The sequence below is a fragment of the Pelodiscus sinensis genome, chromosome W (assembly GCF_052426305.1).
Source record: "Pelodiscus sinensis isolate ZL-2025 chromosome W, ASM5242630v1, whole genome shotgun sequence".
NCBI classification, from domain to species: domain Eukaryota; kingdom Metazoa; phylum Chordata; order Testudines; family Trionychidae; genus Pelodiscus; species Pelodiscus sinensis.
In genome coordinates this window covers 9740640-9746639 of record NC_143084.1, presented here as the reverse complement: position 1 = coordinate 9746639, position 6000 = coordinate 9740640, and positions in this window count along the sequence as shown.

The following is a 6000-nucleotide window of genomic DNA, read 5'->3' as shown; positions in this document are numbered from 1 at the left end:
GAGAAGGGCAACTAAAATGATTAGGGGTTTGGAACGGGTCCCCTATGAGGAGAGATTAAAGAGACTGGGACTTAGAATCATAGAATACTAGGACTGGAAGGGATCTCGAGAGGTCATCAAGTCCAGTCCCCTGCCCTCATGGCAGGACCAAATACTGTCTAGACCATCCCTGATAGACATTTATCTAACCTACTCTTAAATATCTCCAGAGATGGGGATTCCACAACCTCCCTGGGCAATTTATTCCAGTGTTTAACCACCCTGACAGTTAGGAACTTTTTCCTAATGTCCAACCTAAACCTCCCTTGCTGCAGTTTAAGCCCATTGCTTCTTGTTCTATCCTCAGAGGCCAAGATGAACAAGTTTTCTCCCTCCTCCTTATGACACCCTTTGAGATACCTGAAAACTGCTATCGTGTCCCCCCTCAATCTTCTCTTTTCTAAACTAAACAAACCCAATTCTTTCAGCCTTCCTTCAAGCTTGGAAAAGAAGAGACTAAGGGGGGATATGATAGAGGTCTATAAAATCATGAGTGATGTGGAGAAAGTGAATAAGGAAAAGTTATTTACTTGTTCCCATAATAGAAGAACTAGGGGCCACCAAATGAAACTGATGGGCAGCAGATTTAAAACAAATAAAAGGAAGTTCTTCTTCACACAGCGCATAGTCAATCTGTGGAACTCCTTGCCTGAGGAGGTTGTGGCGGCTAGGACTATAACAGGGTTTAAAAAAGAACTAGATAAATTCATGGAGGTTAGGTCCATAAATGTCTATTAGCCAGTATGGAAGGGTGTCCCTAGCCTCTGTCTGTCAGAGGGTGGAGATGGATGGCAGGAGAGAGATTGCTTGATCATTACCTGTTTGGTTCCCTCCCTCTGGGGCATCCGGCATTGGCCACTGTCGGCAGACAGGATACTGGGCTAGATGGACCTTTGGTCTGACCCAGTATGGCCGTTCTTATGTAATTGGGGTGCCAGCAGAATGGACACTCCTAGGTCTTCAGTTAAAAAAAAGAGGGGGGGGGGGCGCCCTTCCAGAGTTTTTATAAACACAAGCCAGAAATTGTAACAGACAGAACACCAAGTTCTGTAAGTGAGGAAGGAAAGTTTTAGGGGAAACAAAGGGGTAACTTACAAGAAAGTATTAGGCTTTGATCTATTCAATGAAGCTAAGGGCAAAACCTCCCACACTTTGGCTGTGTCTACACTGGCACGATCTCGCGCAAAAGCGGCCACTCTTGCGCAAAAACTTGCTGCTGGTCTACACTGGCTGTGAGTTCTTGCGCAAGTAAACTGACGTTCTAATGTATAAAATCAAGGCTTCTTGCACCAGAACTCTGATGCTCCCGCTCAGGAATAAGCCCTCTTGTGCAAGAGGCTAGTGTCGAGAGGCACCATGAATTTCTTGCGCAAGAAAGCCCGATGGTTAAAATGGCCATCAGAGCTTTCTTACGCAAGACAGCATCTACACTGGCACGGATGCTCTTGCGCAAAAGCACATTCCAGTGTAGACGCTCTCTTCTGGAAGAGTTTTTGCGTGAGAACGCACCAGTGTAGATGTAGCCTTAGATTTCACACGCCCTTTACTTAATCATAACTTTCTGGTAAAGCTCCAGAGAAATAGGCCTCTCCGAGCATGTTGTCAGGTCCTCTTTGCCACTTGTTATTTTTGCAACAATAAGGTAACTGAACAAGAGTCCCTAGGCCACCTAAATTCCCCTTCCCCCCCATCCCATCTTGACTTAATTGGCAGGGGCAGATGACCATTTTGCAGGGTCCAGGGCAGCACAGTTTTGTAGGGCCCCCCTTTGCCACAGCGCATGCGCGGGGCTTCTTGAAGCATGGGGCCCGGGGCGACCGCCCCGCTTGCCCTGCCCTATATCTGCCTGTTAATTGGTACCACCACCCCGGACTCAAACACTCCTCCTAGGTTTCCTGGAGGACCAGGCCAGGTCACAGTGGCCATTCTCCCCCACTGCCTGAGCCAAACCACCTCTCTCCACAAATGCAGCCTATGTGTGAGGGGCTGACTTGGGAACACCAGGGCTTATAGCGCAGGAGCCGGAAGGCAGGCGGAGAAAGCAGCCCTGGGTTACACTGGGGCAGCAGGGCAGAGCACTAGGAGAGGAGGGCACAGCCCAGCCCTGGAGCGAACAGCTGCTAGCCAACTGAGCCTGGGGCAAGCACCGTGTGTAAAATCTAAGGCTCACCAGTCTCAGCGGTACAGGCGGCTCTCTTCCAGGAGCAGTCGCTGCCCTCCGTGTGAATGCAGGGACTGGCCTAAGCCTGGCGCTTTCCCAGGAGATCAGGCCGGATGTTGGGCGCTCTCCATCTCCCACACTCGTCCGCTGGAAGGGAGGCCCAGGCACGTAGGGGTCACCACATGTAGAGTGACACGGAGCCGTGTTCCCCACCCCGGACGGTACCTAGAGCCTCACGCACCCCACTTGGGCTCCTGTTAGGCTCCGGGGCAGCACTGGGGACGCCTAGTCCCTGCGCCCTGGCGCTCCAGCTCCTGGGGGGCTGTGAAGAACCTGCCCGTCCCGATCAGGAAGGAAACCTGGGCGCGGAGAGGGGTCAGCGACTCCGCGCTTTCGCCCCCGTGACACTTGCCGCTCGCCTGGACAGCGGGATCCCCGCACCCAAGCCCGGGAGCTGCAGGTCCCGCGCAGCTGCAAGGTCCCTTCCCCAGCTGTTATGCAAAGAGTAGGAGCACAAATGGAGACTGCGCGCCCGGAGGGCTGCCTCAGTTCCTACTGCGTGGATCCCTTCTCCAGAAGATCAGCATGCCCCCCTGCGAGCTTCTGACAGGGGCGCCTTATAACCAGCCCTTGATTTAAAAGGCAACTTTTGGACCAATAGGGATAGAGGTCGGGTTCAGTGTCTGGTGTCGCGTCACAAACAGCTTCGATCCAAATTGCCTACTAGTAGCAGTTTCGGACACACATGCGCGTCAAATTTAGCTTCTTTCAGCTTTAGTTACTATTCAAGAACTGGGAGCAGGTGAGTCTGAGGGACAGGTTTCACCGCGTCACATTTGCCTGCCTGGACCCCTGCCTCTGGTCCAGAGGGGCCTTTCCCATCATCTGATCCAGTGGTAGCTAATTCACATGGATGATCTTCACCATTTCAGAATTTGTATTTAGGATGCAATCATAGTCACACAAGTAATGTACTAATGTGAAAATCTTTATTATTGTAAACCAGTGCATAAATCAAACCTGAGGTAAACTAGCAGTTGTACCTCTCTTTAGGTGGAGAACTGTGCAAACTTTTTTGCTCTACTGATGTAATATGTATACTTTTTGCAATGGAATTCTTCCTGTTCCAGAGTGACTGTTTCTGACTTGGTTGTACTTGGAATACAGAGCACATGCACCCACCTTTTGCAGGAGTCACACTGGATCTTTGAATAGAACAAAATGAGAAAAAGAAAACTTAGTATTATGAATGATACCCAAATGTTATCCCATGCGTAAATGTGGTAGGAATAACATTAGTGAGAAGTTGTGTATCAGCAACGATGACACACTTCACTGCTATGGCATTGAAAGAGTCATCATCTTTAGGCAGCTTGTTTGTTTGTTAACAGTCTGTGTCTTGATCTGCTGCAATGTATGATGTCTGATTGATAAAATTCTGTTTCTTACCATCATGACATTGCCGCTTGTTTTCTCGCACTTGATAGAGTTTCAGTATATGCAGTATTCTTCCATGTTTTCTGGAAAAGTTATTGTAGTGTTTATGATCTAAATTCTACATTAAATTCCTTAATTATTGCTTGCTGTTTATTAAGTTACTTGATTTCAGAACTATTTTCTTTTATTCAGTCACTTATTAAAATATAATATGTCCTGTACACAATGCTTTCCAAGATCTTACTGTATTGCTGCTAGATATAAGAAATATATCATTTCATTTCACTGCTTTGTCTGTATCAACTATGTAACCCATCCATCTTTTTGGGAACTTAGAAATATTATTCACACAGAGTCATAGTTATGGAAGCAATTATGAGATACTCCATTTCAGGGCTATTGAGATAACTGTGGGTACGTCTACCCTGTAGGGGCACCAGTGTGACCAGGGAACACATCTACTCTTCCTCTTTTTTTGGCGGAAGAGCAGATGTGCTCTTTCAGGGAGCCCTGCATACCTCCTTCTATGAGGAATAAGGGCTCCTCCAAAAGAGGAGGCTTTTCTCCTATTTTGGCCTGGATACATGGGGCCAAATGTTAGAAAATCCTTTTCCAAAAAAGGAATCCAAAAGATCAAAGCAAATTGCAGAGCACAGTTAGCATAGTTTTCTCAGAAAAAAAAAATCTAGTGCAGACATGTCCTGAGTGCTTTACAACATAAATCCATGGTCCCTGTTATCTGTAAATATTTAAAATTAGTCTATAACATATGGGACAAAGATAGTACCTGACATCTTCATTAGCAGAATTGCTATTTTTCTTCTAAAAGCATTAATAGCTTTTTCTGTTATTTCTATGGAGGCAATGTCTTTCTGTTGCAAATATGCTTCTGCAAACTAACAACACTTCTCTTTAGAAAATACATCATAATGGTAACGTAACACGGTATATCAATCCACACAATGAAGAGCAGTGAGCTGACTGAAAGAGCCTCTCCCTCATAGCCCTGCTGCATATGCTCCCTGTGGAAGCAGACTATAAAAGGCCCTGGGGGCAGCTCTGTCAAGGCTGACCACTGAAGGGGAAGGAGCTGCTGGGATAGTCCTGCAGGAAAGAATGACCTGACCTTCCAATGGCAGCCAGTCCTGGAGGTTCTACCTGCAGGGCCATTGCAAAGAATGACCTGACTTTCCAATGGCAGCCAGTCCTGGAGGTTCTACCTGCAGGGCCATTGCATCATAGGCAGACAACAAGGAAGATGTCCACCAGAGCACAGTAGGAAGTAGCCCAGGATGGGGAGTTTATCCGGAGCGTTCAGCATGTTGTGGCAGGATTCCTTGCTGAGGGAGGCAGTAGCCTCAGCCACTGCCTACATAGTTCTGGCCTGTAACCCACTGGAGTTGTAGAGCCTAGGTACCTCTACTCCCTCTGTAGCTGGCTCGAGGGATTCAAATTTGCCTACAAGCCTGTAAAGTAGTCTGCAAGACCATATTAACCCTACTATAAAGACTGTGTATGGATCGGCCTCCAGGTTGCGTCATACCTAGAAAGATGAGACTGGGCAATGGACTCTGGCCACCAGACTGTATTAATCCTACGACAAGGTACTGTGTGTGGACTTTGCCTGTGGGGCTGTATTACACCTCTTGGGACAGGGGGGGAACATGTGTTCAGACCCACACAGGTAGGCTGCAAGGGGAATGAAGCTTGAGGGGCCTCTCATAGTAGGTTGCCCCTTGGCAGACACAGAATTCACAAATTATAATGACAATTTGGGATTCAGTACCTGTAAGATGAGTGGCCCACGGTTGTGCCCATCAGTTTGTTTGCTATATTGCATGATTTTACTTGTCCAGCAAGATGCAGATTCTTTGTTTAATCGTTTCATGAAGAATCTGAAATTTGTATGCAGTGCAGTATCAGACTGCATAAATGGGTTCTGAATTTGTCTCTTCCTATTTCTGTACCTGCATAGAAATCCTGTCCATGTCTATGTCTTCATGGCTTGCAATGACTTACTGCTTATAAACACACTTGCTTTCAGATTATTGTCTCACTTGCTCACCATATAATCACCCTATCTGCTGTTTCCCATCTAACCAACACCTTTCCCTCTTATGCCACTGTATCTTACCCACGTACTATGAGTAGTTAGCCAGGGTCTATCAAAAATCTTTGCACAATTGACATTACTAAGCACATTCAGTTTAAGTCCTCGATTTTTTTAAGTTTGCTTTATAGCTATCAGGAATTAAGTAGCAGATGTGTTAATAAGTTTCTTGAAAACAGTTTCACAGTAACTCTGCATGAACACTTTCAGAAACAGTATATGGAAGAACATTCACCTCCAATTCCTCAGGCAT